Here is an 11,849-nt window from a genome sequence, read left to right on the forward strand (position 1 = left end):
CAAATCCAATAGAAACAAAATGTAGTATTTCCATAATTGTTCTCCAGGTCCTAGAGCCCGCAAAACCGTGGCGAATTTGGTATTGCCAAATCATGAAGCGCGCCCGATCTAGAGTGGGCGCTTCTTATATACTATTGCCGTTTTTGGGGTGTGGAGGCAGCTCGTCTGGGAGCAAGACGGCTATCCCGGCCTGACAGGCCAAACTTTACGTCATTCCTTTGTGTTAATTTATGTAAGATGTTTTTCTGTATATCACCCCACTTTTGAAAAATGCTGATGTAAGAAGTGTCCCAGTTTTACTACACTGCTGACCAGCGTAAATTTATTAATATGAACTCATTAGAGACCATAGTTATAATGTTACAATCATATAAGTACATTTTATGAATTATATTTCGACTTCGTAATTTGTCCGCACGCTCAATATTGAACTGTAAATGCTTAGTCTTCTTATTATGTCTCCCCCTCTCTGGGGGAGACATATTGTTTTTGCCCTGTCCGTCAGTCCGGTAGTCCGGTAGTCCGGTAGTCCGTCAGTCCGTCAGTCCGTCCGTACGTCACACTTCGTTTCCGATCGATAACTGGAAAACCGCATGACCTAGGATCACCAAACTTGGTAGGGAGGTTGGTCATGAGGTGTAGAAGATCCCTATTGTTTTTGGGGTCACTAGGTCAAAGGTCAAGGTCGCGGCGACCCCCAATGTAAAAAACATTTCCGCTCAATATCTTGAGAATGGTTTGACCTAGGTTCACCAAACTTGGTAGGGAGGTTGGTCGTGAGGTGTAGAGGATCCCTATTGTTTTTGGGGTCACTAGGTCAAAGGTCAAGGTCGCGGCGACCCCCAATATAAAAAACATTTCTGCTCAAAATCTTGAGAACGGTTTGACCTAGGTTCACCAAACTTGGTAGGGAGGTTGGTCATGAGGTGTAGAAGATCCCTATTGTTTTTGGGGTCTTTAGGTCAAAGGTCAAGGTCGCGGCGACCCCCAATGTAAAAAACATTTCCGCTCAATATCTTGAGAATGGTTTGACCTAGGTTCACCAAACTTGGTAGGGAGGTTGATCATGAGGTTTAGAAAACTCCTATATTTTGGGGGGTCACAAGGTCAAAGGTCAACGTCGCTGTGACCTCTAATGTAAAAAAATATTTCCGTGCAATATCAGGAGAATGCTTTGATCTAGGTTCACCAAACTTTGAAGTGAGGTTGGTCATGATGTCTAGTTACCCTTCTGTGACTGTAATATGAGAATTAATGTATAAACAAGAACAAAGACAAATTTGCAAAATTATACAATACAATTATATAATTAAGCTATGCGGACATGAAACACACTACAGAATACAAACAGTTTACATTGATGGCGGTTAGTTTCAGAGAAATATAGGATGGAGTTGCCTTTTGTGTTCAGTTCTTGAAACCAAAGGCGATTTCTCTGGACGACGTTGCTACCTGATCTGATACAACTGTTTTCCTCGTTCGGAAAGAATGTTAACATTGCTCCTCTGTGAAAGTGCAAATAAGTTGAAAATTTATGAGGTTCGGAAGTTTATGGCCAGTAGTTTTTATTTATTCTGGGCTGTTTTATATTTTTCTGAATTTCAATTCAAAATTAAAAGACCTTAATTATTTTATTCGAACATTTTTTTTGTTATATTTCTATCAAAATTATACATAATATCGTCTTTTATTAAACTTTATGCGCGAAAAATAAATAAATAATGTTTAGTTAATAACCCAATAAACTTTAAAATTGCAGAAAAATGATCTTACGTTATTTTTCAAATTGGTTCATTATTGTAAAATATTGAAAACTGTCATATTAGAAAAAGGAAAAACACTTTAATGTTACCAGTTCAAATTATTTAATGCATTTTAAACATAAAATAAATAATAACACGACAAATGGACTGAAATAGCAAGGACACTTCTTTTCAATAATAAATAGAAGTTTTTTTTATTAATCTGTTTATTTAAAAGGTTTCTTAAGACGATCTGCTCATAAAATGTCGGACTTGTATTTTTTTTCAGTGCAGTATGCAAAACAAACTATTCTAATGGCTCTTCCGTGGCACATGTGGCACATGGGCACATTTCAGCAAAGGATAATCGGGTCACACCATCAACGGTCGTAATAGACACAATTTGAATAAAATCTGCAGAAGCGCCGTAAGTTATGTCAACAAGATGAACAGAACAGAACAGAACAGAACTTTTATTAGGCATAAACATTAACATGATCGTAGCCAAACGCATGTGTATACATTCACGGTGGCAATATAAAACATATTTGACATTAATGTAGTATAAGAAGAGCATAAATTCAAGAACAAATAGCATAAATTCAAGAACAAATATTTAGCAAGGAAGAACTACCTTTAATTGAACTACCTTTTGTTTGTGTCTATTTGCAATAGTAGCTAAAGATAAATTCACACACATACAACATAAGTATGATGAAAATATAACTTCATTTTACGTCTTTAATCAATAAAAGGCGAACAATTGAGGTTGATGCAAATATAAAGCATTATCATGTATTTCTCATTTGACTTTAATGACCAAAACAAAAACATACGATTTATGTGTTGATAAAAATATAAGCGATATTCTGGCGTTTTTGTAACTGTGGAATTTGAAGCCACGTAGCCAATTACAAATATTAACAAAGGAACGGACGTAAAGGGCCGTGATTAATGGTATTTTTCAAGATATGTTAACTTTCGGCTTGTTTATAGGTTACTTAAATGATAACTTTCGGCTAGTTTATAGGTTACTTAAATGATAACTTTCGGCTTGTTTATAGGTTACTTAAATGTTAACTTTCGGCTAGTTTAAAGGTTACTTAAATGTTATCTTTCGGCTTGTTTATAGGTTACTTAAATGATAACTTTCGGCTAGTTTATAGGTTACTTAAATGATAACTTTCGGCTTGTTTATAGGTTACTTAAATGATAACTTTCGGCTTGTTTATAGATTACTTAAATGTTAACTTTCGGCTAGTTTATAGGTTATTGATTTATTAACTTTCGGCTTGTTTATAGGTTATTGATTTGTTAACTTTCGGCTTGTTTATAGGTTATTGATTTGTTAACTTTCGGCTTGTTTATAGGTTACTGATATGTTAACTCTCGGCTAGTTTATAGGTTACTGATATGTTAACTCTCGGCTAGTTTATAGGTTACTGATTTGTTAACTTTCGGTTAGTTTATCAGTTAATGATATGTTAACTTTCAGCTAGTTAATAGGTTACTGATATGTTAACTTTCGGCTAGTTTATAGGTTACTGATTTGTTAACTTTCGGCTAGTTTATAGGTTACTGATATGTTAACTTTCGGCTAATTTATAGGTTACTGATATGTTAACTTTCGGCTAGTTTAAAGGTGACTGAAATGTTAACTTTCGGCTAGATTATATGTCACTTAAATGTTAACATTCGGCTAGTTTATAGGTTACTGATTTGTTAACTCTCCGCTAGTTTATAGGTTACTGATTTGTTAACTTTCGGTTAGTTTATCAGTTAATGATGTGTTAACTTTTGGCTAGTTTATAGGTTACTGATTTGTTAACTTTCGGCTAGTATATACTATAAAGGTTACTGATTTGTTAATTTCGGTCAGTTTATAAGTTAATGATCTGTTAACTTTCGGGTTGTTTATCAGTTAATTATCTGCTATTATTTATCTTTCAGATAGTATACCAGTTCATGATTTGTTAAATTTCGGTTAGTATATACTATATAGGTTACTGATTTGTTAATTTCGGTCAGTTTATCAGTTAATGATCTGTTAACTTTCGGGTTGTTTATCAGTTAATGATCTGTTAACCTTTGGTTAGTTTATCAGATCATGATTTGTTATCTTTCGGTGAGTATATCAGTTTCATGACTTCTAAACTTTCGGTTAGTATATCTGTTCATGATTTGTTAACTTTTGGTTAGTATATCTGTTCATGATTTTTAACTTTCGGTTGATATATCAGTTCATGATTTGTTAACTTTCGGTTAGTTTATTAGTTCATTATTTGTTTACTTTCGGTTAGTATATCAGTTCATGATTTGTTAACTTTCGGTTAGTATACCAGTTCATGATTTGTTATCTTTCGGTTAGTATATTAGTTACTTGATTTGTTATCTTTTGGTTAGGAAAAAAATTTGGAAGTACCTATTAAATATAATCTTCACAGAGCATCGCCTTGCTCTTATGAAAGTAGCAAGATATGGATTATGTAATATATGTCTCAAGAATAGAGAGACATTATTTCATCTCTTTTAAGATTGTTCAGTTGTTAAACTAATTTGGAACAAAATTAACAACTTAGTGAATCAGATACTCAAATATAACAATGAAAACAGTATTCAACTGAACTATGACTGTATTGTTCTAGGGGTTGAAAAATCTAAAATAAAAGACATTATAAATACAATTATTTTTGAAACAAAATTGCAAATATGGAAACAGAGAAATGAATGTAAATTTAATGGGGCAACAGGAATATCAGAAGAAGCTGTGTTAAAAAAAATAAGGTGGAATATTAGAATATTGTACATGCATAATAAGTCATACGAAATATCAAAGATTAAAGAATTCATTTATGTACACTCATAAAAAAGATAAAAGCATAAGCTAAAAAATAAAATTTAAGAAAATGAGTGTAAAAATTCTTTCTTTAATGAAATAATTTTTTAAATACTCACAATTAAATTTAGGTTAAGAGTCACACATCAACGCTTTCATTTTTTTTGTTTTCGTTCCACACCTGAAGGCAGCGACAAGTGTCAATACTCCATGAAGTAAATTTGATAATTTCACCATTGCTTTTGTTTTAGATAACTAAGACAATGGCGAAAAGAATCAAAGATAAACATCCCTGGGACTCTCCTGAAAGACAGAAAAAATGAATTTAAATAAAATTTAACACTTAAAACGATGCAAAGCCACAAAATCTGATCTTAGCTTACATATTTATGATACTCTGTAAATATTTTATTATAGCTGGAAAAATATCAATGTCTTAATAATACTATGTACATTCTATATGATAATGTTAAACTGTTAAATGTTGATACATTTCGTATTACAATTAAAGTCATTACTCACAAAGATATTCAGTAGATTTTAATGGATGAAGTAGATCCAAATATTCTTCCTGCGTATTCCAATTGAATCTTTGCATGACAAACGAAAATAACATCTAGAACTTGACAAAAAGAATAAGGTATAAATTCGAAGCACATGTAAATTTAACGGAAGTAGAAATGTTCAAGATAAGGGAAGTAACCCGTGAATGGGGCTACACTACACCATATCTATTCCACCACTGCATTGATGTATTGCTGATAAAATATATAAAAATCATGTATATCTGATATATTTCTTTAAAACATTTCCTGTTTGGTTATTTTTGTTATGTATAATTGTAAGTGTTGTCAGGGGTGCCCCGATCCCTGGAAGCACAAATGTTTCGGGGAAAATAAAAGGGACTTCATTGATGTCTCAAAAAAAAAAAAAAAAAAAAAAACTTTCGGTTAGTATATCTGTTCATGATTTGTTAACTTTCGGTTAGTGTATCAGATAAAGTTTTGTTCACTTTCGGATAGTTGATACGTTTATATTTGTTAACTTTCAGATAGTTGATAAGTTTATAACTTGTTAACTTTCGGTTAGTTGATAAGTAAATGATTTGTTAACTTTCGGTTAGTTAATTAGTAAATGATTTGTTAACTTTCCGTTAGTTAATCAGTAAATGATGTGTTATATTTCGGTTAGTTAATCAGTAAATGATTTGTTAACTTTCGGTTAGTTAATTAGTAAATGATTTGTTAACTTTCGGTAAGTTAATTAGTAAATGATTTGTTAACTTTCGGTTAGTTGATTAGTAAATGATTTGTTATATTTCGGTTGGTTAATCAGTAAATGATTTGTTATATTTCGGTTAGTTAATTAGTAAATGATTTGTTATATTTCGGTTAGTTAATTAGTAAATGATTTGTTAACTTTCGGGTTGTTTATCAGTTAATTATCTGCTATTATTTATCTTTCAGATAGTATACCAGTTCATGATTTGTTAAATTTCGGTTAGTATATACTATATAGGTTACTGATTTGTTAATTTCGGTCAGTTTATCAGTTAATGATCTGTTAACTTTCGGGTTGTTTATCAGTTAATGATCTGTTAACCTTTGGTTAGTTTATCAGATCATGATTTGTTATCTTTCGGTGAGTATATCAGTTTCATGACTTCTAAACTTTCGGTTAGTATATCTGTTCATGATTTGTTAACTTTTGGTTAGTATATCTGTTCATGATTTTTAACTTTCGGTTGATATATCAGTTCATGATTTGTTAACTTTCGGTTAGTTTATTAGTTCATTATTTGTTTACTTTCGGTTAGTATATCAGTTCATGATTTGTTAACTTTCGGTTAGTATACCAGTTCATGATTTGTTATCTTTCGGTTAGTATATTAGTTACTTGATTTGTTATCTTTTGGTTAGGAAAAAAATTTGGAAGTACCTATTAAATATAATCTTCACAGAGCATCGCCTTGCTCTTATGAAAGTAGCAAGATATGGATTATGTAATATATGTCTCAAGAATAGAGAGACATTATTTCATCTCTTTTAAGATTGTTCAGTTGTTAAACTAATTTGGAACAAAATTAACAACTTAGTGAATCAGATACTCAAATATAACAATGAAAACAGTATTCAACTGAACTATGACTGTATTGTTCTAGGGGTTGAAAAATCTAAAATAAAAGACATTATAAATACAATTATTTTTGAAACAAAATTGCAAATATGGAAACAGAGAAATGAATGTAAATTTAATGGGGCAACAGGAATATCAGAAGAAGCTGTGTTAAAAAAAATAAGGTGGAATATTAGAATATTGTACATGCATAATAAGTCATACGAAATATCAAAGATTAAAGAATTCATTTATGTACACTCATAAAAAAGATAAAAGCATAAGCTAAAAAATAAAATTTAAGAAAATGAGTGTAAAAATTCTTTCTTTAATGAAATAATTTTTTAAATACTCACAATTAAATTTAGGTTAAGAGTCACACATCAACGCTTTCATTTTTTTTGTTTTCGTTCCACACCTGAAGGCAGCGACAAGTGTCAATACTCCATGAAGTAAATTTGATAATTTCACCATTGCTTTTGTTTTAGATAACTAAGACAATGGCGAAAAGAATCAAAGATAAACATCCCTGGGACTCTCCTGAAAGACAGAAAAAATGAATTTAAATAAAATTTAACACTTAAAACGATGCAAAGCCACAAAATCTGATCTTAGCTTACATATTTATGATACTCTGTAAATATTTTATTATAGCTGGAAAAATATCAATGTCTTAATAATACTATGTACATTCTATATGATAATGTTAAACTGTTAAATGTTGATACATTTCGTATTACAATTAAAGTCATTACTCACAAAGATATTCAGTAGATTTTAATGGATGAAGTAGATCCAAATATTCTTCCTGCGTATTCCAATTGAATCTTTGCATGACAAACGAAAATAACATCTAGAACTTGACAAAAAGAATAAGGTATAAATTCGAAGCACATGTAAATTTAACGGAAGTAGAAATGTTCAAGATAAGGGAAGTAACCCGTGAATGGGGCTACACTACACCATATCTATTCCACCACTGCATTGATGTATTGCTGATAAAATATATAAAAATCATGTATATCTGATATATTTCTTTAAAACATTTCCTGTTTGGTTATTTTTGTTATGTATAATTGTAAGTGTTGTCAGGGGTGCCCCGATCCCTGGAAGCACAAATGTTTCGGGGAAAATAAAAGGGACTTCATTGATGTCTCAAAAAAAAAAAAAAAAGAAAAAAACTTTCGGTTAGTATATCTGTTCATGATTTGTTAACTTTCGGTTAGTGTATCAGATAAAGTTTTGTTCACTTTCGGATAGTTGATACGTTTATATTTGTTAACTTTCAGATAGTTGATAAGTTTATAACTTGTTAACTTTCGGTTAGTTGATAAGTAAATGATTTGTTAACTTTCGGTTAGTTAATTAGTAAATGATTTGTTAACTTTCCGTTAGTTAATCAGTAAATGATGTGTTATATTTCGGTTAGTTAATCAGTAAATGATTTGTTAACTTTCGGTTAGTTAATTAGTAAATGATTTGTTAACTTTCGGTAAGTTAATTAGTAAATGATTTGTTAACTTTCGGTTAGTTGATTAGTAAATGATTTGTTATATTTCGGTTGGTTAATCAGTAAATGATTTGTTATATTTCGGTTAGTTAATTAGTAAATGATTTGTTATATTTCGGTTAGTTAATTAGTAAATGATTTGTTAACTTTCGGTTAGTTAATTAGTAAATGATTTGTTAACTTTCGGTTAGTTAATTAGTAAATGATTTGTTAACTTTCGGTTAGTTCATCAGTAAATGATTTGTTAACTTTCGGTTAGTTCATCAGTAAATGATTTGTTAACTTTCGGTTAGTTCATCAGTTAATGATTTGTTAACTTTCGGTTAGTTAATTAGTAAATGATTTGTTAACTTTCGGTTAGTTAATTAGTAAATGATTTGTTAACTTTCGGTTAGTTAATCAATAAATGATTTGTTAACTTTCGGTTAGTTCATCAGTAAATGATTTGTTAACTTTCGGTTAGTTAATTAGTAAAGGATTTGTTAACTTTCGGTTAGTTAATCAGTAAATGATTTGTTAACTTTCGGTTAGTTAATCAATAAATGATTTGTTAACTTTCGGTTAGTTAATCAATAAATGATTTGTTAACTTTCGGTTAGTTAATCAATAAAAGATTTGTTAACTTTCGGTTAGTTAATTAGTAAATGATTTGTTAACTTTCGGTTAGTTAATCAGTAAATGATTTGTTAACTTTCGGTTAGTTAATCAGTAAATGATTTGTTATATTTCGGTTAGTTAATCAGTAAATGATTTGTTATATTTCGGTTAGTTAATCAGTAAATGATTTGTTAACTTTCGATTAGTTAATTAGTAAATGATTTGTTAACTTTCGGTTAGTTAATCAGTAAATGATTTGTTAACTTTCGGTTAGTTAATCAGTAAATGATTTGTTATATTTCGGTTAGTTAATTAGTAAATGATTAGTTAACTTTCGGTTAGTTAATTAGTAAATGATTAGTTATATTTCGGTTAGTTAATTAGTAAATGATTTGTTAACTTTCGGTTAGTTAATCAGTAAATGATTTGTTAACTTTCGGTTTGTTAATTAGTAAATGATTTGTTAACTTTCGGTTAGTTAATTAGTAAATGATTTGTTAACTTTTGGTTTGTTAATTAGTAAATGATTTGTTAACTTTTGGTTAGTTATTCAGTAAATGATTTGTTAACTTTCGGTTAGTTAATTAGTAAATGATTTGTTAACTTTCGGTTAGTTAATTAGTAAATGATTGGTTATATTTCGGTTAGTTAATCAGTAAATGCTAACTTTCGGTTAGTTAATTAGTAAATGATTTGTTAACTTTTGGTTTGTTAATTAGTAAATGATTTGTTAACTTTTGGTTAGTTATTCAGTAAATGATTTGTTATATTTCGGTTAGTTAATCAGTAAATGATTTGTTAACTTTCGGTTAGTTAATTAGTAAATGATTGGTTATATTTCGGTTAGTTAATCAGTAAATGATAACTTTCGGTTAGTTAATTAGTAAATGATTTGTTAACTTTCGGTTAGTTAATCAGTAAATGATTTGCTATATTTCGGTTAGTTAATTAGTAAATGATTTGTTAACTTTCGGTTAGTTAATTAGTAAATGATTTGTTATATTTCGGTTAGTTAATTAGTAAATGATTTGTTAACTTTCGGTTAGTTAATTAGTAAATGATTTGTTAACTTTCGGTTAGTTAATTAGTAAATGATTGGTTATATTTCGGTTAGTTAATCAGTAAATGATAACTTTCGGTTAGTTAATTAGTAAATGATTTGTTAACTTTCAGTTAGTTAAATAGTAAATGATTTGCTAACTTTCGGTTAGTTAATCAGTTAATGATGTGTTAACTTTCGGTTAGTTAATTAGTAAATGATTTGTTAACTTTCGGTTAGTTGATAAGTAAATGATTTGTTAACTTTCGGTTAGTTAATTAGTAAATGATTTGTTTACTTTCGGTTAGTTAATTAGTAAATGATTTGTTAACTTTCGGTTTGTTAATTAGTAAATGATTTGTTAACTTTCGGTTAGTTAATTAGTAAATGATTTGTTAACTTTTGGTTTGTTAATTAGTAAATGATTTGTTAACTTTTGGTTAGTTATTCAGTAAATGATTTGTTATATTTCGGTTAGTTAATCAGTAAATGATTTGTTAACTTTCGGTTAGTTAATTAGTAAATGATTTGTTATATTTCGGTTAGTTAATTAGTAAATGATTTGTTAACTTTCGGTTAGTTAATTAGTAAATGATTTGTTAACTTTCGGTTAGTTAATTAGTAAATGATTGGTTATATTTCGGTTAGTTAATCAGTAAATGATAACTTTTGGTTTGTTAATTAGTAAATGATTTGTTAACTTTTGGTTAGTTATTCAGTAAATGATTTGTTATATTATTTGTCGTTTCAGGGTGTATTCGATATATGTTCGGCTGCTAGGCTTGTCCCTATAGTTTCCATTGTAACATTGTTAAGGTTAATTGTTTGGCATTTCCTCATAGTTCTAGTATCTTTCATTTGACACGAACATGACTATATTTTCATACTTTATTAGAATAATTCTCCTTTGAGAATAAATTAGCGGTGGTCGTATTTAGTTGTGCATTCAGTTTTGTCCTTGTTTTATTATCAACCTGCATACCACTTTTATCAATAGTGTTTGTGTGTGTATTTAAGGCATTTATTAGGAATAGTGTATTTCAATGTAGGACTGAATATAGCTTTTATCTATCTCGCTCGTGGAGGGTTTTGGAACATTTCACTGCAGTAAAAGGTGACTATGTAGGACGGAGAACAGCTTTTATCTAACTAGTTCGTGAGGGGGTAATATTAGGGACGTATAGAACAGTCGGAGTTGAAAGTGTAGGACGGAATATCATCTTTATCTTAAAAATGTCCTGAAAAAGTGTCTGTACTCTTAATTGCAATAGGAGATGAGAGTGATAACATCAATCTTATGGATGATGTTCTGTAGCGGGTATTTGGGGGCATTTCCTAGCGTTTACATGTAAGATATACGACGAAGAATAGTTTGTATCAATCTTGTTCTTGGGGGCAATATTTCGGAAATTAAATTATTTGTATGAGGCTACAATTTATCACGGGAGGTGGCTCTTACTATATGAATGGTTAACGTTGTGTGAATAGCCCATATTGTTTCCAGTCAGATATAATTAGGCCGATAGGGCATTGGACTTTATATGTTTGCGTGGTTACTGATATACCCATCCCTGTGCAGGATATAGTACCTATTCCTATTCCTTTATTGCAACTAAAATCGGAAGTAAAATGGCGGATTTCGCAGTCATTCACTTTATTATATTGTAATGTTTTACGTTTTAGTTCGTTCACATTTTATCTCTACGCGATAAACCCTGAAAAGATTTCAAACTAATAGTTTACAGGCATCAAACAGTTCACGTTCTTGTACATTAGATACCGCAAGTAGGATCAAAATATACGTCAGTCAAAACATAACAATTCTTGTTAGGATACCCCTTCTTCCTGCCTATAGTAATGGTGAAATAATTGTCTCTTGTCTTCGTGTTCTTGTGCTAAGAAACAAAAAACAAAAGATGTAAAGTGGTAATACAGTTTAGAATCAATATTTAAATGACCATATAAATTATGAAATAATTCTCTTCACAATGTGTCCGTTTATAAGCTTGA

This window comes from Mya arenaria, chromosome 1 (assembly GCF_026914265.1).
Source record: "Mya arenaria isolate MELC-2E11 chromosome 1, ASM2691426v1".
Lineage (NCBI taxonomy): Eukaryota > Metazoa > Mollusca > Bivalvia > Myida > Myidae > Mya > Mya arenaria.